The sequence below is a fragment of the Crotalus tigris genome, unplaced genomic scaffold (genome assembly GCF_016545835.1).
Source record: "Crotalus tigris isolate CLP2741 ecotype Arizona unplaced genomic scaffold, ASM1654583v1 scf7180000019583.1695794, whole genome shotgun sequence".
Taxonomy (NCBI): Eukaryota; Metazoa; Chordata; class Lepidosauria; order Squamata; family Viperidae; genus Crotalus; species Crotalus tigris.
In genome coordinates, this window is record NW_024097605.1 from 927,186 (window position 1) to 950,281 (window position 23,096).

Sequence of the window (23,096 nt, forward strand, 5' to 3'; positions counted from 1 at the left end):
TGAATTGTTGTAGCACCTCTGTCTTATCTCTAAGCAAGTAGCAAAATGAATACCTGCTATAATCATCAACAATTACCAGTGCGTATTTCGCTCCTCCCAAACTGGCTTGCATAGGTCCCACCAGATCTGCATGGACCAGCTCTAGAACTCTTTTTGTTTGTCTTGTGCTACATTTACTAACTGAGAATGCCTTTGACTTTGATGCTTTGCATACTGCACAGTCCAAATATGTTTTGCATCCCTTCAAATTTAACCCTTCTGCAAAATCTTGCATTTGCTGCAAAACTTTAAAGCTTGCATGGCCAAGTCTTCTATGCAGAAGATGAACACATGAATCATGCTCTGCAACATTCTTAAATATATGGGAACATTGAACCTTTTGTCCCTGCAATACATATAGATTATCTTCCTTTATGCCTTCTGCACAAATATTCCCATTCCTTTTGATGAGACATTTCCCATTTACAAAAATGACCTCAAAACCTTGTTTGTCTAAATTAGACACACTTAACAAATTATGTTCCATCTCAGGTACACAAAGCACATTGGTAAACTTTGATTCCAAATATGGAATTTTTACATCGCCTCTTCCAATGACTTTTGCTTTCTGGCCATTTGCCAAAGCCACAGCTTCTTGTGCTACTGGAACAAACCTGCAAAATAATTCAGAGTCATTAACAATTGTTTGACTTGCCCCACTATCAATTAGCCACTTGTCTCTGTTGTTGCTATAGCAAACTTTTGCAACACCAAAATGTTGCTTTTGCAAAACAGTCCTTTTTCCTTGCACAAATGTCTTTTTCTGCAAATTGTTCCTCTGCAAACAGTTCCTTTGCAAATGTGTGCTCGCTCCACAAATGTAGCAAGTCTTTACTTGTAAAGCTCTCTGCTTGCAAAATCTCTCTTTTGTTGCAATTTGGTCCGGGTCTGATCTGCTTGTTTCTTCTCCTCTGGAGACTTGCAGTCTGGACCCCCTCCTCAGGAATTTCTCCTCCTCGTGGCTGCTTCTAAAATGGCGTTTTTCCTCTTCATTAAGCAAACATGCCTTTAAAGCCTCAAACTTTAAGTCTTGCTCTTCTTTGCATTCAAATATTGCAGAAACTGTGTCCCAGGTTTTATCTAAACTGTTCAACACCAATAAAACCTTCTGGGACTCAGGGAATTTAATCCCACGTTGTTCTAAGTCCAAAAATAAACTTTGCATTTTATTTAAATGCTGTTCCACAGATTCACCTGGTTGCAAACAGGTCCTGTAAAGTTTTCTTGACAATTGTACTATATTGCATGCAGAAACATTCACGTGCACAGCTCTCAATTTCAACCAAATCTCCTTTGCAGTCTTTAAATTTGCAACATTTAGAAATTGATCATCATCTAAATTCAAGATGAGATAAGCCATTGCTTGATCATGGCTTTTCTGATCTGCAGCTGCAAATACTTGTGGTGGATTTTCAACAATATACCACATTTTTGCAACCCACACAATGTAATTCTTCTGGCCTAAACGAGGCACACAGCTTTCCTTAAATTCCATTGCAGCCATTCTGCTAATTCTTCCTTGTTATTATACTTTCTAAACACAGGCAATTTCTTCCAGCTTTAAATTACAATGCAGTCCTCAGTAAGCTCTGGGCCCATAACCTGTTAGAGAATTTTAATTTCTCTATTGGTGAAAAAATAAATCAGAAGCTCTCACAGTTGACTGCATTTAGCTGATTCAAATAACTTTATATTTATATAAAAATATTTACAATACCATTCTTCTTTACAGCAACATAGCTTTATGAAGTCTTCTTACAGAGACAGACCAGAGACAAAACTTGAGACTGGAAATCCAGCTCCTAACTCAATACTCTTTTTGCAGAGACTCAGTAGCACTTTCTTCACATTGGCTGACTGAGTTACCACATGACTCTTCCTGTTCATGAATATTCCAACATGTTCAAATCCTGCTTTAGCCATGAAGGTTGGCTGAATGTTTTGGGACTGGTTTATTTTTGTTCAGCCCTAGGAGGGAGGTTTTGGCAAGCCACATCTGTAAATGTTATGGCAATTTTCTTCCTGAGGGCTGTTTCAAGCAAAAGTTTTGTATAAATTTTTACTCTGTCTGGTTTAGTGAGTGGGGGAAGGGAGAAACAATCTTTTGTCTTCTCAGCTATCCTGTTTGATGTCTGCCTCAGACAAAAGGCATTCCAGAAATATTGGCCCAATGCTAATTGGTGAGCCTATGTGCTTTACCTTTTAAAATCCTGAATGTGTTATTTACAATAAGTTTATTGAGTTATATTTTTGTAATGGTAATGGTATCTAATCAGGGTGAAAGGGGGAGGAGAAAGAAAAATGTGACAATTTTTGATAGAGCTTCCATGGACAAGTATAGTCTATCTGATACAGGACAAATGATTTTTTGTTCTTTCTTTTCTTTCCTCCACTTTTAAGCTGTGGAAGCAAATACATTTTTATGTAGCTTCCCAGTTTTGTAAGATCTTATTCTGGAAATTATAAAGAAATGGCAAAGCAACTTTTTGGCAGAAAGGATTGAGGGTGTCTAGCAAATAATACCAATTGATATGAAAGGAGGTAAAAATATCTAGGATATATTATAGTTGAAGGGGAAAGGAAAATAGATAGTAAAAGGATTGAGGCTATAGTAGATTTATAATTACCAAACAACAAAAATGATCTTAAGGGGATTCTGTGGTTATCACAAGATACTGCAAGAATGATGATCCAAAAACTATATGAGGGGGATCATTGGGGAATTAAAGCATAGGTAGAAATGTATTTGAAATTCTATGCTACCCTTGGAATTTATGGGATAGCCCAAAGGGCTACAGAGGGATATTTGATATGTAAAAGGGTTAATAAAGGGTTAAGGCTCCCAAAGGAGGGAGACAAATAGCTAAATGTAGAACAAGTACTGGGGTCTCTGTCTTCTCTTTGACAGGAAGGCTTGGTGGCACAAACAACTCCTTTGGAATTTCCAGTCCATAAGATCCAGCCAGGACAGTGGGTGCTGATTCATAAATGGAAGGAGGAACTTCTACAACCAAAGAAGGGAAGTTCCTTATGTTAAATCTGCTGTCCGGAGGGCTGAGAAGGGTTGGACTCACTACACACGAGCAAAGGTGGTGACTGGACCTGAAAGAGGGTGGATGGTTATTCCAGAACAAGGACTGAAAGCCACGTTTCAAAGGACTTGAATGGGTAGTGGACCAGAACCCCTACCTATTTTGAATATCTCTATTAGAATTTCAGGTGACCCCAGATGAAGAACAAAAATGTTGGTGATGACTCATCAGAGAAGTAAAAGTGGTTTGTTACAAATAGAATGAAGAACTAAGACAGACGTCATACCATTAGAAACTGAAAATGTAGAATTGTACATTGTAAGAATTAGGTAGTAAATGTATATCTTTTGTTATTGTCACTGTGATTGCTGTAGCTGTTATTATTGTTGAAATTGTGGATCAATTTGTGGGTGTGAAATACTGTGTAATAATCATGAGGGGTGGATTCTAATTCTAATATTATTGAAGACAACAGACCAGAGCAGCCTGGGAAATAAAGGTAAAAAAAAAGTGGGATTTAAAGGTAGATGATAATCATGAAGCAGAATGGATATTGCAAAAGGAATCAGGAAAGTGGCTAAAGTTCCTGAACAAAAGTATGAAAATACGTGGAGCGATTGGGGTTGGTTAACTAATTGGTTTCCCAACACTGAATGGTTAAGACAAATGTTTCTTGGCTTAAATTTTTTAGTGGTTGTAGGACTTATGTGTTGTGCATGTCTGCAATGTATTCCTTTATGTGGATCTACTTTAACCAAAGCTGTAGGAAAAGCTTTTAGGAAAGTCTTAGGAAAAGAAGAAGTTATACAGTTAATAGTTATAAGATTTTCTAAACATGATAATGAAGACCTTTCAGTGTAATAAAATCAAAAGGGGGGATTTGATAGAAGTAAAAGAAAGGTCTTCAAAATTTAATATTGAAAGAGAAATTTAAAATTGAATTTGCTGCAGTGGAAATTTCAGAGTAGAGAAGCTATGGTGGGAAAGAGGAAAGGTTAACATAAAGAAAAGCTGTAAAAGGAAATGATTAGCCAGGAAAGACAGGTTGAATGGGAGGATAGGAAACTAAGCTGAATAAGATAAGAAGAAAGGCACACTGAATTGAAAAGATTCTTATTTTTTAAAAGAACTTATTGTTTAAAATGGGGACATAAATATCTACTGAGTTTAAAATAACCATTTAAATGTCTAATTTTTCTTATTATAATTGTATATGTGAATATGATTTGGTATGTAGCAGGAAATATGTAGGAGGCAGTCGGAAAGAGTGTAACCTCATAGTACCTCAGCCAACGGGGAAAGAGGAGGGATGTAGCGGCCGGTGATAAGGATGAATAAAAGGAGATATTTTGGGTTAAAACTTTGGAGAGAACCAAGCTTTGATAGCTTCTCTCCCCGCTTATTGCAATAAACGAAACAAAAGGCCTTCACCATGTCTTGGCTGGTAATTGGTCAGGCGAGCTTGCCTCTGGTCACGAAGGAAAGTAGCCAGGAGCACATAACACAACTCACAAATCTCTCCTCCAATTTTCAAAACAATATCCTAGAATAGAAAGTTAACACTGTACTATTAGCCTAAAACCAAGATGCTTCCCTGAATACCGTATATATTTCGGATTAAGTAGATTACTTAAATGTGGTTCTTTGACAACAACAACAACAAACGGAATTATTTCAAGGGAAATCTTTCTCTTTTAAAAAATAGACTTCAGGTATCTTACAAGCTCTATCTATTATACAGGCTTTTCCTACATATAATACATTCCAGTAAACTGGAATAAACAATTTGTATCCATCCATCAGTACATTCCAATTGTGGGTTTCGTCCCACCAGGTTTCTGTAATGCCAACTATGTCATACCTGCCCTCGTGTACTATTGCTTTTAGTTCACTCTGTTTGTTCCCCAAGCTTTGAGCATTTGTATATAAGCATTTAAGACCTTTATGGCTTTCTGTGGGCATGTTTCCTGCATTTCCTGATTGTTGTTTGAGTTTTTCTTTTTTTCTCATCACTCCTGATAAATATACATCAATATGATAAATCTTCAGAGACAGTTAAAACCTACAATACAATGGAAACGAGTAAGAAAAATATTGATGGTGAGAGTCAGGAAGACATTAAGGAAGTAAGATAACCATAGAGGCAAAAATAGCTGGATCTGAGAAAGGAAGAGGAAAGTCATAAAATAGATAAATAGTTTTTTTATAGGAAATGGCTAGCCAGAAAGGAAGGTTGAATGGAGAACAGAAAAAGAACTTATTGTTCAAAATGGGGACATAAATATATTGAGTTTAAAAATAACCATAAGAAAATAATTTTTCTTATTCTTATTGTATAAGTGAATATGATTTAGTATGTTATCAGGAAATGTGTATAGGTGGACGGAAAGAGTGTAACCTCATACTACCTCAGCCAATGGGGAAAGAGGAGGGCTGTAGCGGCCGGTGATAGGGATGAATAAAAGAAGGAGATATTTTGGGTTAAAACTTTGGAGAGAACTAAGCTTTGAAAGCTTCTCTCCCCGCTTATTGCAATAAACGAAACAAAAGACCTTCACTGTGTCTTGGCTGGTTATTGGTCAGGCGAGCTTGCCTCTGGTCACGAAGGAAAGTAGCCAGGAGCACATAACACTCCCTACCTCATTGTTTGTTTTCTTGGGATTTATGACTGGTTATGACTGATTCTAAAGATTGTTCACCCTTCCCCCTCAATTTTAGTTTAAAGCCCTCTTGATGAGTTGGGCCAGTCTTTTTCCGAGTACATTTTTCTCTGTTACCATGAGGTGCAGCCCATCCCTTGCCAAGAGTCCTTTGCATAGGAAATGCAGTCCATGGTCCAGGAAACCAAAGTTTTCTTGGCAATACCAACCCTTTAGCCAGTGCTTTATTTTTAGAATTCTTTTTTTCCTCAGTGGGGGTTGGCCTTTCATTGGGAGTACTGATAAGAACACTACTTGTTCTTCTAGCTCCTTAACTTTATTGCCTAGTTGCTTATAATCTCTCAATACTGTACTCAGGTTCTTTGTTGTGTCAGTCATCCTGATGTGAAGGAGGAGGAAAAGGTAGTAATCTGTGGGCCTAATTATTTTGGTTAGGTTCTCGGCCACATCTTTGATTTTTGCTCCAGGGAAACAACAAATCTCCCTGGATTGCATGTCTAGTCTGCAGATGGTTGATTCTGTTCCTTTCTTATTGCAATAAAGATTTTTCATATGCCAATCTTATCCATGTGGGTAAGATTTCTGCCAGATTTAGCCTTGAAGCCAGGGCTTAGATATAGTCCTAAATTGGAAAAGGGGGGGTCTTGTTTTTAACAATAAGCACTATTAAAAATAAATCTTCCATTCTTTAGAAATAGGTTGGTTTTTGAGTACTAGTCTAAAATAATTTCTATAAAAGGTTGGGGGGGCACGATGGCTCAGTGATTAAAGATTCTGAGCTTGTCAGTTGGCAACCTGGGTTTGAGACCAAAGCGCTACATGATGGGGTGAGCTCCTGTTACTTGCCCCAGCTCCTCCCACCTAGCAATTCGAAAGCATGGAAATGCAAGTAAATAAATAGATACCGCTTCGGTGGGAAGGTAACAATGTTTTGTGTGCCTTGGCATATAGCCATGCTGGCCACATGACCATGGAAATGTCTTCAGACAATGCTAAGAAATGCAGATGAGCACCGCAGATGAGCACCGCTCCCAGACACTACCAGACAGTGGAAACCTTTACTTTTATCTATATAGTAAAAGCTTGGTAAATCCATAGAAGGAAGATTTGTGAGGCAAATATATGCTGTTAGCAAGAAATAGTGAACAGCAGAGAAAAACCAACAGTTGGAAACAGTGATCACCAAACAGAATCCTTGGATAATATACAAATCAGATTATCCGAACCCTCAGGTATTACTCAATTACTCACAACAGTAAGGCAGTACATAAGTAGCTACAATATTTTTAATTTTAGAGTTATTCATAAGGAAAAATATTCCCCTTATATTTAAGGCATATGGCCTATGAATCAGTAAACAGTAAACAATCATTAACACTAAAACCAAACAACTTACCCAGGTCCCATTTATAACCTTTCAAATTAGCAGCCACTTTCATTATTTGGAGGCAATTTTACAATTTAACTATATGATACTGTATATTTAAAACGCCAGTTTGGACTAGTGGTTAAGGTACCAGGCTAGAATCTAGGAGATTATTAATGCCAGTCCTACCTTAGACATGAAAGCTGGTTGGGTAACTTTTGGCTAGTCGTGACAAGCCAGCTGATCAATTCCTGTCAAGGAGGAGGAGGAGGAGGCAGCTTCTGTGGTCTTTCCTGAATCTCTGCATTTAGTTTCTGTGGATGGCATCAAGATCTAATTTTCGAGAGAGAGCAAAATATCTATCTGTGTTATTTAGTCAATGCATGGTTGTATATACCTCTATCAAGCCTTCTCTTATTCATTCCTAAACAGTTCCATCTGCTGTAGTATTTCCATGCACAGAAACACTACATGTCATTTAGATTGCCAATTTTTTTGCTCTTCTTCTAGTTCTGTAATATCCTCTATAACAGGGCTTTTCAATCTTTTCACCCATTGTACCACTTTTAGGATATGGCAATATCTGAGTACCACCAGTTGCCTAGCAAGGTGTCAAAAACTTGATGACAAAATAAAGGAAAAAAGTGATAAAGTACAGGTAGTCCTCAACTTACAACAGTTCACTTAGTGACTGTTCGAAGTTACAATGGCACTGAAAAAAGTGCCCCCCAAGCCACAGCCGAGCAAGACACCTGCCTGCCTAACCGGCGGCACTCTTCCTCCTGTCCGAGGTTTCCATTGTTGTGAGCATTTCTGTTGAGGATTGGCAGCGGAGGTGGGGTGGGGGTGTTTGGTTTTTATTCCCCCCGTCTGCTGGGTGGTTGCAGCAGGTTTTGGTTACTTCGCATGACCCTAGGACACTGTGACCGTCATAAATATGAATCAGTTGCCAAGATCTGAATGTAAATCACAAGACCCTGGAGATGCTGCAACATTCCAGCTGATCGGCGTTTCTTCTGGGCTCAGTAGAAGTGGCAGGATCAGCACAGAGCTGCACCTGGAGCCTGGCGCTGATTCTGACGCTTCCACTGAGCCCTGACAGTCCTGCAGCTCCATCCATCTCTCTCTCAGCATGGTGCGGTGGTACCTCTGGTTCAGCTCATTCCCCTCCCCCGCTAGCACTTTTCTAGGATGATCACGTACCACCTGCCAGGTGCCAATGTACCACAGGTGGTACCCGTACCACTGGTGAAAAGCCCTGCTCTATAACAGTGGTGGTGAACCTATGGCACACATGCCACAGGCGGCATGCTGAGCCATCCCTGTGGGCATGCACACCATCGCCCCAGAGGGAGGCAGGACCAAGCTGCTCCCCTCTCCCTCTCCATGTGCGCCTGTGCTCTCGCTCTCTTTCTCTCTGCACTGAGAGCCAGGGAGCAACTGCAAGAGTTGGGCAGATCAGGGGTGGATGGTGGAGGCAGCTGCCAGCATGACTACAGGTAAGCCTCCAGAGCGATTTTGCGACAATCCAGCAGCCTGATACGGGCTCCAGAGGCCTGGATAAGGCCTCTGCCACCTAGATCTATGCCTGCAAAGCAATTTCACGCCTCCCCCCCAGGCCGATCCAGGCAGCAGAGGCCTTTTTGCCGCATCCCAGCAGCCATTCTGGGCGACAGAGGCCTTTTTATGCCCCCCACAGCCGTTCCAGGTGGCAGAGGCCTTTTCATGGCATCCCAGTGGCTGTTCTGGGTGGCAGAGGCCTTTTTGCACCACCCACAGCCATTCTGGGTGGCAAAAGCCTTTTTGCGCACCCCCCACAGCCGTTCTGGGTGGCAGAGGCCTTTTTGCAGCATCCCAGCAGCCTATTACAGGTGGCAGAGGCCTTTTTGTGGAGTCCCAGTGGCCCGTTCTGGGCGGCAGAGCCCTTTTCATGGCCCCCCACAGCCGTTCTGGGCAGCAGAGGCCTTTTTGTGGCATCCCAATGGCCCATTCTGGATGGCAGAGGCCTTTTCACGTGCCCCCATAGCCGTTCCGGCGGCAGAGGCCTTTTTGCGGTGTTTCAGTGGTCGTTCCAGGGAGCAGAGGCCTTTTTGTGGCATCCCAGCAGCCCGTTCTTGCAGCAGAGACCTTTTCGCGCCCTCCACAGCTGTTCCAGGCGGCAGAGGCCTTTTTGAGGTATCCCAGTGGCTGTTCCGGGAAGCAGAGGCCTTTTTGTGGCATCCCAGCAGCCCGTTCTGGGGGGCAGAGGCCTTATCACACTCCCCCCATGGCCGTTCCGGGTGGCAGAGGCCTTTTTGCGGCGTCCCAACATCCCATTTCAGGTGGCAGAGGCCTTTTTGCAGCATAACAGCGGCCTGTTCCGGGCAGCAGAGGCCTTTTCCAAGCAGCAGGAGCACGATCCGTGCGGCGAGTGGGAGGGGAAAGCGGCAGGAGAATGGCACTCTGCAAGGGTTCAGTTGGACGCACGTGGGGCTGCTGCCTCGCTTTCTGTGCCGTGCAGGGGTTGGGCTAGACTGGGCGTGGAGCCTCCATGCCCCTTCCCCTGCAGACATCGGGAGCACCCACCCCTCGTCCCGGGGCAGCTGCTGCCGTCCTGCACTCTCCAGCCCATCACTGGCCAACCGGGCGCGTCGAGCTCAGGCCTCGGGCGGATAGAGGCCGGAGGGGAGTGAGAGCCGTGACTGCCCAGCTCCTCCACCTGAGGACGCGTGCAGGGAGAGGTGCCGCCCAGCTCAGTAAGCCGCGGTTTGCCCACAGGAGGAGGAGGATGGAGGAGGAGGGCTGGTCGGGAATGGGCACAGTGCTACCCATGGGGGGAATCTGACCAGCCCCAGGCTGGGGGGGCAGATGGCAGCATTTGGGAAGGGGTGTATCTGCCCCCTTCCCCCCCCAAGCCATCAGCTGACCAAGTCGCCCTCCTGCCCACTGCCCCACCTGCCAGAGACCCCCTGATCTCCCCCAACCATGCCCAGCTGCCACAAGCATCCCTCCCCAGGAGCAACATCAAGCTGGCTACGCCCACCCAATCTGCCATGACCACCATAACCACGCCCACCCAGCAGGCCACACCCACTTGGCACCCAGCAATACATAAAAGGTCTCTAAAAGGTTCGCCACCACTGCTCTATAACATTAATACCTTAATATTCTTCTTTTAGCTCTATGCTATCCAGAACTGTACAATTATTCCAAATCTGATCTCACCATTAATTTGTATAAAGGCAATATTATATCACCAGTTTCCATTCCAGTTCCTATGAACTGAAAATGGATAAAAATGAGTGCTTGTGTGTGGAAACATCAGATTCTTCTGAGGTTTTGGTGACATATCACAAGATTCCAGTACAAATAGTCCTCAACTTACAACAGTTCATTTAGTGACCATTTATGATCATTTTTCACACTTATGTCCTATGCAACATCTCCATGGTCATGTGATCAAAATTCAGACACTTAGCAACTGATTCATATTTATGATGATTGATCACATGACCCTGGGACACTGCAACTGTCATAAAAATGAGTCAGTTGCCAAGCATCTGGATTTTGTGACCTTCTGACAAGCAAAGTCAATGGGGATGCCAGATTCACTTAACAACCATGTCACTGACGTAACAACTGTAATGATTCACTTAACAACTGTGGCAAGAAAGGCTGTAAAATGAGCAAAATTCACTTAACAATTATCTCACTTAGCAACAGAAATTTTGAGCTCAACTATGATCATAAGTCGAGGACTAACTATAGTTTTATATGAAATCAAATGAATTTTCTGCAATTTTGAATGAGATGTGGTCAGGTCAAGAGAGGCACTGCACTATTTGCAATCATGTGATCTCACTGAGGACTCAAAAGGTTGCTGTCCTCTATATTTAAGCTCTGCCTGAATTGTGGAACTTTATACTGCATTAAACAAGCTATTATGGAGCAATATACACTTAAAGCAGCATTTCATTTAATATTAATAAATATTTTGAAGGCAGCTAATGCATATTAAAAGTATGACATTTTTAAAAATCCTACCTCCCCTGAAAACTAGCAAATCACAACTATTACATTAAAGTGAACAAACTTTTACTTTTATTTTACAGTACTAGCTATCCCTGGTGCCAAGGGACTGAACAAAGTATTTAATTTGTAGACCATCCTATGTTATAACTCTAGACAATTTAAAGCAAACTTTAACTACAAATATAGAAAAAAGAAAAAGCATGCAAACGCTAATAGAAAATAATTTCACAAGGGGTCTGCCATCTATCCTAACCAGGGCCTAAGTGAAGAATCTAACTCTCTTGTGTTATTTGTTAATCAACCCCATACGCTGTTGTTCTTGTTTTTTACATTTTGTTTCTTCTTTCATTTGATTTGCATTGCACCAGAAAATGTATTTTATGGCATTTAACTATATTTAATTAATTATATTGTTGATGATGATTACATCATCTTCTTGCTCTCTAGAATATGAATACATAAAGAAAATGTTCTAATATACTATTTAATTTTTATATTATGCAACAATTTTTAATTGTGCCTTCTAAAAATATTTTGCCTTATAGTTGTGGATTGAAAAAAATCTGTTCACTAAGATTTCTTTTACTTGTCTCATTTGTTGGAAAGGAAGTTAATCAAGTTATTCACAAAATGTATGTTTGAATTTGTACTGTCATAATTAATGTTTGTATACATTTCACCATTAATGAGAAAAATAAGAAAAATACATTATTCAATATCATTAAGCTGTTAGCTTCTAATTACTTACTTTATGTTCCACTAGCTCAAAAATCCAGCAAGTAGTAAAGTATGCCTATATTTTCCAAAATCAAAAGCATGGATAATTTTTTATTTCACTTCCAATTTTTTTTGCCTTTTTTGACAAAATGCTTTTTCATTTTAAACATTATGTAAATGGTTACAAAATTATTTTTCCTGAATAAAACCTTAATTTAACAGCAGTTTCACTGTACATTAAAATAATAAAACAAGTCTCTCAGTCTTGTTTCTTCCTCTGGGGTGGTCTTTTTAACTTCTTCCTCCTCTAGTTGTTCAGACGCTCCTACAGCACCCATCTCCTCTTGTTTCTTAGGTTCAGGATCCCCTTTTTCCAAAAAAGATCTATGCTTGTCAAAGAATTCCACTGTTTTAAGCGAGGTATCCAATCTGTATCTTTTCGAGTCCCAGAAGGTTAGTATCCCTTCTGGGACCAACCATCTAAAATCTATTCTTTTGTTAATCAATTTCCTGGTTAAAAACAGATAGTCTCTTCAAGCCTCTCTTATCCTTCTAGGAAGTTGCTTAAGGACTAGTATTTCTTTTTTTTTGTATTTTAAGGGTTGATCTCTTACTATTCTCAAAATCTCGTCTCAGATAGATCTTTTAAGAAATCTAACAAGGACTTCTCTGGGAACTCTGTTTCTTCTGGCGTAACTTGAGTTAACTCTGAAGACCTGGTCTATTTCTCCTTCCATATGAGTCTTTCCCATTCCTAAATGGTCTGTAAGTAGCTCAACTATCAATCCTGACACATTCTCATCCTTGTCTTCTATTATGTTTTGGAATCTTAAGAAGTATGATGCTCTTTCCATCTCTATCACCGCAAGAGAATCTTCCAGTTCCATATTTGTTTGAGCCAGTCTTTGATTCTCCTCTTGTGAGGATTCTAATTTATGATCAACTTCCATTGATTTATCTTCTATCTTTAGGATCTTTTGTTGGTTATCTGTAATCGCCTGTTGAATTTTTTGATTCATTTTAGCGAAATGGTTTTTCAAATCTTCATAATTTTTGTCAAGGTCTTTTTTCAGATCTTCATAGTTTTTAGTTGAGGAAGCTGCCTGGGCTGCAATTGCCTGCAATATTGCCTGGGTGTCCTTTTGTTGGGGTTTCCATTTTTTTCTTGCTGTAGCATTATAGTTATTGATTTTTGATAAGCTGGACTGGCGGAGGTCAAGGCAGGAGCAGAAAATCCTTTTCTCCCAAGTTTAGTCAGGTTTGAAGTGCTCATTGTTGGATTGATATGTTAGATTATAATCCACCAGGTGGCCCAATGGCCAATTGTAATCCAATAAACTCCTATTGCTAGGAGGGGAAGTCCAAAAAAGTAAAAAAAAAGATAATTCAAAAAAAGGGAAGGAAGGTCTAAAGAAAAATTATAGCCAATGGAAAAAAGCCAGCAAGAAAAGGGAGGATGAGATAAATTAAAAAAAAATAAAAATATGTCCAATTTATAGTCCAGGGGCTTCTATTCACAGATAGAGAAAAACAAAAGAAAAAAGAAAAGTGTTCCACAATATTCAGTTCTTCATTGCAGAGCGTTTATAATCCAAGGAAAGGATGACAGCAGATATCATGTATCTAGAATAAATAGGGTGTGCTATACAGGCAGGCTAAAGCAGAGAGAAAAAAGAAAAAGAAAAAAGAGCAAGCCTCTCAGCTGGTTTCAAGATCAGATAAGGGTGTCTGGGCATATAGCCAAGTGTCTGGGTGTATAGCCAAGTTCCTAGTCAAAGTAAACACCAGACATGTGACAAGAGATAAAATGTATCCATTCCCAGCACTAAGTAAAAAAAAAGCAGCCCAGAGTGGAAGAAAAACACAACGAATGTTTATAAAGTTTTGAAAATAAAGAGTTAGAGTGGCTTTTCCAAGTTAAAAAAAAATAAAGCTTCCCAAATTTTCTGTTCAGGCTTAAAAGAGTTTACCGTATTAAAAATTATTGAATGGTAAAAGATGTCTGATTATTGGATTATATGCCCCTAATCAACAACAGGAACAGTTTTATAAGTTGATACATCAGAAATTAATTCAATTGGATTATAAATGTTATTATGATGGGTGGCTGGAATGGTGTTTTAGATTCAAGTAAAGATAAGAAGGGTTCTTTTAAACTTTCTAATCATGCTAAGCTACCCAAAGCTTTTTTTGACTTGAAGGATGATTTGGAATTTAGAGACATTTGGCAAGAACGGAATATTGAAGAAAGAGACTTTACTTTTTTCTTGGACAGGAATCAATCATATTCCAGAATTGATTTTTTTTAATTACTGATGACTTTTTTCCTTGGGTCAAGAATGTCAAGATTTTTCCTACAACATTGTCTGACCATAATCCTGTATGGTTGGAGTTATCTGTTGAAGATGTGAATAGAAGGACTTGGAGATTGAATGAAAATTTATTTAGATATGAGGTGAATGTACAGAAATGTAGAGAATATTTGAAGGAATTTTTTCTTTTAAATATGTATAAGGGTACTTCAATGCCAATAGTTTGGGATGCTAGTAAAGCATATATGAGAGGGGTTTTGATTCAAATGAATAATGCGAACAGGCGTAAACAGATGCAAAAACGTATAGAGTTGGAAGAAGAGATTAAACTTAAAGAGAAGGCTCCGATTTTAAATCCATAGTATAATAGGTTAAGGGTTTCTATAACTATGCTTAGGGAGCAATTTAATATGTTAATGGCTGATCAGATTGCAATTAATTTGCAGTATATGAAACATAATACATTTTGCAATGCAAATAAACCTGGTAGATGGTTGGCTTACCAATTACGAAAGAAGTCAAGAGAAAATAGATTATAAAGGTAAAGAGGTATATCAACAGAACCTGATTAAAAGGAGTTTTTTAGATTTTTATTCAAAGTTATATGCTAGTGAAAGTATACAAGCTTTAGATATAGAAAAGTATTTACAGGCAGCACATTTTCCTAGACTTTCTAATGATCAACGAGATGAGATGAATTGTTTAATTACTTCTGAGGAAATTATTTGGGCAATCAAACAATTAAAGGCTGGTAAGGCTCCTGGTATAGATGGATTAACAGCAATTTATTTCAAAATGTTATGTGAAGAAATGATAGAACCAAAAGAGGGAGAGATTAGATTTTATATTGTAGGTATAGATATTCAAAGAAAGTAATGTTTAAATTTGTGTTTTGGAGGGAGTTTATACAGAATGATGGATAATAATATAAGTATGATACTAGAAAATGTTTAGAGTATATTATAATGTGTTTAATGATTGCAATTATTATTTTTTTAGAGAAGATAACCTATTTAATTTAATGTATTTAGATTTGTTTAGGATTTATATGTGTTTTAAGTTTTTCTTTTCTTTTTCTGAAAAATTTTAATTAAGCCTGTACTCAGCTCTGGGAAGGTTGGGGGAGGGTTTGGGAGGTTTGGGAAGGTGGGGGAGGGTATGGGAGGGTGGGGGGGTTTGGGGAGGGGATTTGTTTTGTAAAATTTAAAAACCTTTCAATAAAAAAAAGAAATGATAGAACCATTGAAGGAACTTTTTAACAGTATTTTGCTGGGGGCAGAGGTACCTCTATCTTGGAGAAGGGCTTTCATATTGTTAATCCCAAAGGAGGATCAAGATTTGACCCAGCCTAAGAATTATAGACCTATATCTCTTTTGAATACAGATTATAAGATTTTTTCAAAAATATTGGCAAATAGATTAATGCAAGTTTTGAAGCAATTAATCCATAGTGATCAATCTGGATTTATAACTGGAAGATATATGAAATATAATGTAAGAAAAATTGTTAACCTAATTGAGTACTTGGATAAGAATAATCAAATTCCTATGGCTTTGATATGGATGCTGAAAAAGCTTTTGATCAGTTAAATTGGCAATGCTTATTGAAAGTTGTAGAGAAAATGAATTTTGGGGATAAATTTTTGTATGCTCTTAAAGCTATATACCAACAACAATTGGCACAAATTATAATTAATGGAGGATTAACAGAAGCATTTAAAATTGAAAAGGGTACAAGACAGGGATGTCCATTATCCCCATTGTTATTTGTTTTAACAATGGAGATTTTATTAATTAAAATTCGTGAATCAACTACAATTAAGGGAATAAAAATAAAACAGAATGATTATAGGTTGAGAGCTTTTGCTGATGATTTGGTTGTGACATTATCTCAACCGACAGATTCGGTAAGGGATTTGATGGAAATTATAACCCAGTATGGGAAAGTTTCAGGTTTTAAGATTAATAACAATAAGACTAAAATATTACCAAAAAATATGTCTATGAAGGAAAAGGATATGTTAGTTAAATTAACAGGTTTTGAAATAGTGAAAAAGGTTAAATATTTAGGAGTATATATTACAGTTTCTAATGTTAAATTATACAAAAATAATTATGAGACATTGTGGGTAAAAGTGCAAAAGGATTTAAATGATTGGAAAAAATTACAATTATCTTTGTTGGGGAGAATTTCAGCAGTTAAAATAAATGTTCTTCCAAAGTTTCTTTTTTTGTTCCAAATGATACCTATTTTGAAAAAAGATGCCAACTTGGAGGAATGGCAGAAGGGTATTAATAAGTTTATTTGGGCAGGGAAAAAACCAAGAGTTAAGTTTAAGATTATAAAAGATGCACAGGAAAGAGGAGGACTTAAGGCGCCTAATTTAAAATTGTATTATGATGCGGTGGCTTTAACTCTGATTAGCGATTGGCTTAAATTAACAAATAAAAATATACTTCTTCTTGAGGGATGGGATTTATTATATGGATGGCATGCATACTTAATTTATAATTAAAAAGTAGATCAAGTTTTTAAATCTCATATTTTAAGAAATGCTTTATTACGTGTCTGGAAGAAGTATTATTATAGGTTAAATTATAAAAGTCCAATTTGGGGGATTTCCGGACACGTGACAGAGGGGGTATCTAGAGGAGTGAATTTGGATAGGATTTCTTATAAGGAATTACTTAGTTTGGAAGGGAAGGACTAGCAACTAAAATCTCTAGCCGTGTTGAAGCAAGAAAATATTGTACACTCTTGGTTTCAATATAATCAATTGTTAGTTAGGTGGAGTTTATATCAAAAGATTGGTATTACTTTAGAGGATGTGAATTTGATAAAACAGATTAAAGATCACACTCGAGCTCATATAAAGAGAATTTATAATGTCTTAATAGAATTGGATTCTGAAACGGAATTAGTTAAAGATTGTATGGTAAAATAGGCACAAAATATTCAGGAGCCGATTCTGTTGGACACATGGGAAATAATTTGGCTTAGAAATGTAAAATTTACTCAAGCTCAAAGTTTGAGAGAAAATTTTTATAAAATGTTTTATAGGTAGCATTTGGATCCCCAAAAGTTGTCTTGTATGTATCCTAACTTGCAGCCCAAATGTTGGAGATGTGGTAGTTTAGATCAACCTATTTCCATATTTGGTGGACCTGTAGAAATGTAAAAGCTTTTTGGATTAAGATTTGGTGGAACATTCAGAATATTTTTAAAAGAAAGATAAAGTTTACTCCTCAACTATTTTTGTTGGGTATTATAGTAGATGTTGAATTATTATAATTTGATGTTGAATTTAATAACAGCAGCAAGGCTACTGGTAGGGCAATATTGGAAGAAGGATTGTTTGCCTACTATAGATGAATGGACGCTTGAAGTGTCTAACTTAGCAGAAATGGCTAAGATTTCTGCTTATTTGAAGGATTATTCACAAGAAAGATACATTTCGGTTTGGAGAAAATGGACAGATTATATTCAGAATAAATATGGGACTAAAAAGTTTCATTTATTTTATGAATAAATTTTAGAGTATTATTATTGTTATTATTATTATTAATAGTTTAGTATAGTGGGAATTTTATGATATTGTGTTGTTTAGATATTAGGATTTTAATTTGTTTATATGATTAAGTTTATTCTTAAATTGTTTACTTTGTGTTAAAAGAGAGTTAAAGCACATTATATTTGTTTATATATATAGTTGATTAATGTTAGTTAGATTATGATTATTATATCTATTACCCTGTATTCAGCTCTGGAAAGTGGGGGGTAGGGGGTGGGTTTGGGATCTATTTTGTAATTTTTTGTAAAACTTTTAAATAAAAAAAAAATTTCAAAATGCAAAATGCAAATGGCTTAAACCGCCGCTTCTGTATGGGAGGAGAAAAAATCTCCCGCCCTCCCTAAGAGCTTCGCGCTCACACTAAAGACAGGATATTTTTAAAAGAAAAAGTCCACCTTCAACAGGAAAGAAGAGCCTGATCTCACCCGGCTCAGTTGCTTGCTGTCAATCTGTGCTGTTTCTCCATCTCCGATGATCAGCTGTTAATGGCAGATCGCATGATCGCAGTCTGCCTTTCTTCTGCTGGTTCCAGGGGCTGCTTTGACTTCAACAGGCCAGGTACTGCCGGCCCGTGATCCTCAAAGTTTCACCCTTCAGTGGCCACCTCTCCGGGGTGGCATTTGGCCAAGGGGCCCACCTTCTGAAGAAATTCAGAACCGGGGAACAGAGCGTTTTTCCCTGGGTCTAACCTCAGCAATGTCATCGTGACATCAGGAAAGATAGAAGACAACACTATTAGTTAGACAATATTGCATACATCTGTTGTACAGAAATCATGAATCTCTATGAAACTACCTGGTGACAATTTATTCTTGAGGATACCAGCAAGCTTCACTACTAAGTACACTCTGATATTTTGTCAGACAAAATAACATCTCAGTACAACTGCAATATTATGACTTCACTTTTCAATCTTTTTTTATTATGAAGGGTTCTGGAACAAAGATAAATTGTTTAGTCTAATGTGATATACTGAAGGAGGGAATAAGGGAGTGTACAGGAATGATTGATGACTCTATTGTATGATTTTCATTGGCTAACAAAGTTTATAAAGCAATACTATCAACTTTCTTTCTTTTTTAAACAAGTTTTATTAATTGTCCATTTTTACAAACCTTCGGGTATTTAAGGAAGCAACATGGTGGTTGGGTAATACATAGTCCAATAACACACTTATCCATACATATATCAGTTTACATCATCAAAAATTTCCTCTCTGTTTCCCTTAGTCATTAAACCAAATTCAAATAAGTAGGTTGCTAGTTATAACTCAGTGATGGTGAACCTTTTAGAGACTGAGTGCCCAAAAACTGTCCCTGCCCCAGCTCCACCCCCTGCCCCGCCCCCACCCCGCCTGCCCGCAGGGCCACTCACCGCCTCGAGGGCCCTCTGCAGATCACCAAGGCAGTCCAGCAGCGCCATGGCGGCCATGCCCTCTGCCTGCAGCATCAACTGTGTGCAATGCGGCATATATACGCTGCCTGGCTGCCAGGTCCTTGGCTGTGCTGCTCCGTGTGGGCCACGCTCGGGGCAACTCTCCTCCAGGGGGGTCTGCTGGTGAGGAGGGGGTCATGGGGAGGCAAAGCTGGGGCAACGGCACATGTGCCCACAGAAAGGGCTCTGAGTGCTGCCTCTGGCTATCCGTGCCATAGGTTCACCACCACTGTTATAACTCAATCGTTTAAAACATTTATCAACAACTTCTAGATTATATATCTCCAAATCCTGTTTTTAACTTTTGTCTGGTTTCAATTAAAATATTCCAGTTGGCTTACTGTAATGTTTAAATTTCGGATAGCCCATGGTTCCCTTAATTCATACAAAATAATATCATATCTAAAATACACTTATTATTTATTCCAGTAAATTCTTAATTTATTTCACCATCAAATTCTAATTTTCATTTTAATATCATCGCTTACTCATAAAATAACCTTTATCCTCTAAATCCATCTTCTACTTGTAATTCAACACAATTATTTAAGTAACTAATTTATTTCCCTTATAGATATAGATCCTATTAAATCCAATAATATCTTTTAAAATCTCCTTGGCTCATTACATAAAGTTTAAAGCTCTTCCCTTAGGTATCACACAAAGAAAACCATTTTTTTTAAGTCTAACTCTGGCCTTCCTTTTATGCCAAGCCGGCTTCCATAAAAAAGCTTTTAGATCCTCAAATGGCTCTCCCTTCCTTCCTGGATATATCATTTGAAACAGGGAGACCATCCGATCATCAGCCTATCAAGAAAGCCAGTCCCTTCACAGTCGTTGAATTGTTGGCCAAATGGTTTAAATCTCCATATCTGAGTTAATGTATTTATCATATATTCAGGCTGGCCTTCTTCTGATTTCAGCTGAAGTAGATGAAAATTCATGTTCATTGTTGTAGTTGTTTTTGGATCATCTAGATTATCTAGAACAGTGGTTCTCAACCTGTGGGTCGGGACCCCATTTGGGGTCGAACGACCATTTCACGGGGGTCACCAAACAACGCAGTCCGCCATTTTTTTCCCCTTTTCCTTAGCTGTGCTACTCCCTTTTATTCTATTGGCTTTTGAAAGCCAATAGAATAGACTCTCTTGAATAGAGTCTAATTCTATTGGCTTTCAAAAGCCAATAGGAATTGTCCAGGCTGTCTCTGCCCTGCTGAGCCCGCCAAAAGTCCCATTCTGCAAACGGTGCTGCACCAGTTGAGTAGTCCTCGACTTACGACCGGTTGGGGGTCGTGGCATTAAAAAGGTTGAGAACCACTGATCTAGAATCTCAGTGTATTGTCATAAATCCTCTGCAAGTTCCATCTTAGCATTGCTTTGTTCAGTTTCTATTGCTGTTGTAGTTGTAAAATCTTTAAGTGAGGTCAAAATTTGGGTATTAAAGTTCTGAGTAGATTGTTCCTGACATTCTTTAAAATCCAGTTTGTTATTAGTTCCTTCTGTTGTTTTTTGAAGTGTAGATTCCTCTAATGGGGTTAAAGCTGTGTTTTGTGGCTTTAAAGTGGCACATAAGTCTTTGATTCTAGAATTCACTAGCTCAGTAGCCTCTAGAATTTTTTCAAGTATAAGTTTGACATTAGACTGTGGGTGGTATGCCTCCATTTCTGTAATGTTTACAGGCCTTTACTGGAGGCTATTTTTAATAAGAGTCAATAACTGTCTACCTCCACTATAAAGAAATACTTTTACCACCCAGCTATTTCAAGTTCTTATCTTTTGATTGCTGTCAAGGACAAATTTTAGTCTGAGATCTCCCAGTCAGAAAAAATTTTCCACTTACTGTACCAAATTTTACCATTAGATGTTCCCAGTAACATACAAAATAGGGCTTTTTTCCAGTTCAAGAGAGGAAACAAAGAACATTCCCTTTTTTCCCCCCGAGTTAACAAAAAAGTAAAGCAGTAAGTTTCTGTCAAGATGCAGAGCTTTTAGGGAGCCCCGGTATCCAGATATTACAAATCCAGGTAAGTGGTCATTTAATCTTGTTTCTTTTTGTGTGTGTGTGTGTGTGTGTATTTCTTGGCTTTAAATTCCTAGAGTGAGCAAAAGCTGCAGAATTCAGCTGGGGGAAAGGGGTATTTCAAAAATTTTTTACAGGAAAGAGAAGAGAAAAAATAGGGTCTCACCCAACTCCTCCAGTTGCTTATTAATGCTTAGATGGTGCTTTGGGCTTTTGGCTGGTTTGACTAATTGAGCGGCCATGTTAATGGCCACTCTTTTCCTCTTCGGTCCTGAGGAGTTACTGCAGATAAAACGGAGAGGCTGCCACCCCTCTGCGATCCAGCAAGAGTCCCCCCCAACAGTGGTCGCCCCTCCAGGGCAACTTTTGACCCTTTCCAGGGTCTTTCAAAGGAGAAAAACTGGACAGCAGAGAGAAGGATCTCTCTGCGTGTCCGCCAGTGTCAAAAACCAGACCCGGAAGCCACTACCAACTTTCTAATGTGTGGCACTTCTGGATGTAACTCTGCCAGCATTCCAGATTGTTGGCCACCAGCTGCTTAATTTGATCAAATAAAGTGCTGCTTGATCAAGAAGTCTCCGCTTGGGTTATCTGATTAGATTGATATGGTATCGCAAGTTTAAGTAAGGACTTGGACCTTACATTCTGGCGAACCAAACAGGAACTTGTGTGAATGAGTTCTGTTGTAACTCACAATCTTCAGGCATGACATCCAGGAAAACTGGTGTGGCCAAAAGATAAAGTTAAGAGCACTCCCAGACCTTTTATGTCTGGTGACTTTTAAATTGCCAGCCTAGCAGACCTGAGTTTGTCTGAACCCTGAATGTTTAAGGAGACTTCCATCTCATCCCAGTGAAGGTAGGAGGAGACGAGAACACAGGAGAAACTTGGTAAGTAGAAACAAACATTCTGGAATTAGTGGGAGGTGGGGAGTGATGTTTGCATGAATAAAAGAATGAAATGGAGAAATTCCTGTTAGAGGTCTGCTCCAGAGCAACAGAGAGAGTGCTTGTTGAGTTTCAGACTGTTATCAGGCATGGTCTTGTCTGATATACAAAAGGGGGGCTTAGCTAGCCTCGATCTTGATAAAAAGACCAAGAAACCCTTTAAGGATAAGACAGAAAAAAAACAGGTTAAACAATGGAGAAACAGGCAAGGCAAAGGAAGAGGAAAGGCCATGTTTCCAGTGGGCTGTGTGTTGGCCCATTGGAAAGCACTGAAATTGTGGCAGTAAAAATAATCTTCAAGAAAGCAATGTAGAAAATTTTTTGGCTAGCTTATCTTTTAAACAAATCTATCCACAGAAGAAAAGAAAGAAAAATAAAATTCAAAGGAAGACTAAGGTCCCCCCCCCAATCTGGCTCTTTGAATGGACATTTTTTTTCTGTTAGACAATGGACTCTCTACTGTCCTTAGAAATGTGAAGAGTGGAGGCTGCTCGCTATAGTTTTTCCCTTTGAATTTGATGAGGAAAATTGGAAACAACCATAAATGTTCCCCTCCCTTTTTGGAAAAAGATTAAAAGGGAGGCTGCTTTGGCCTCAAAATACAATTTGATCAGTTTTAAATATTTGGTCATCCGGAAAATTAAATTTGGGCTTGGAATGGTGAGAAAAATAAGAGATGGTTCAGGGCCCAACGTCACATTTTGACTGGAATCACATCTTGATTTTCTCACTGCTTGGAGGACAAGCAACAGGCCTGGAAATGTTGTCTTAATAGTATCTGTGTATATATATATATGTGTGTGTGTGTTGTTTTGTGTTATTTCTAAGACTTGGGAAAGGGTCAAAAGGGCTTTATTTAAAAATAAATGGTTTGCCTGGAAAAAGTGTGAAAATGAAATATCTGTATATGAAACTTTGTATGCAAGCAGTTTGAATGGAAGTGAATGTGTGAATATGCTGATGTGCAAATACAGTGGGGCAAAA

General features: G+C 38.7%; 1 protein-coding gene across 5 annotated transcripts in view; it reads right to left on the reverse strand.

The window, feature by feature from the left end:
- Positions 1 to 23,096, reverse strand: part of TAFA2 (TAFA chemokine like family member 2) — a 311,576-nt gene that overhangs the window by 214,304 nt on the left and 74,176 nt on the right. For 3 of the 5 annotated variants that reach the window (XM_039363734.1, XM_039363732.1, XM_039363730.1), the window contains exon 2: positions 7,287 to 7,430. The exons of the other annotated variants lie outside the window; for them this stretch is intronic. The gene's annotated coding sequence lies outside the window, so the exon portion shown is untranslated. The remainder of the gene's footprint in view (positions 1 to 7,286; positions 7,431 to 23,096) is intronic. 5 annotated transcript variants of the gene reach the window in all.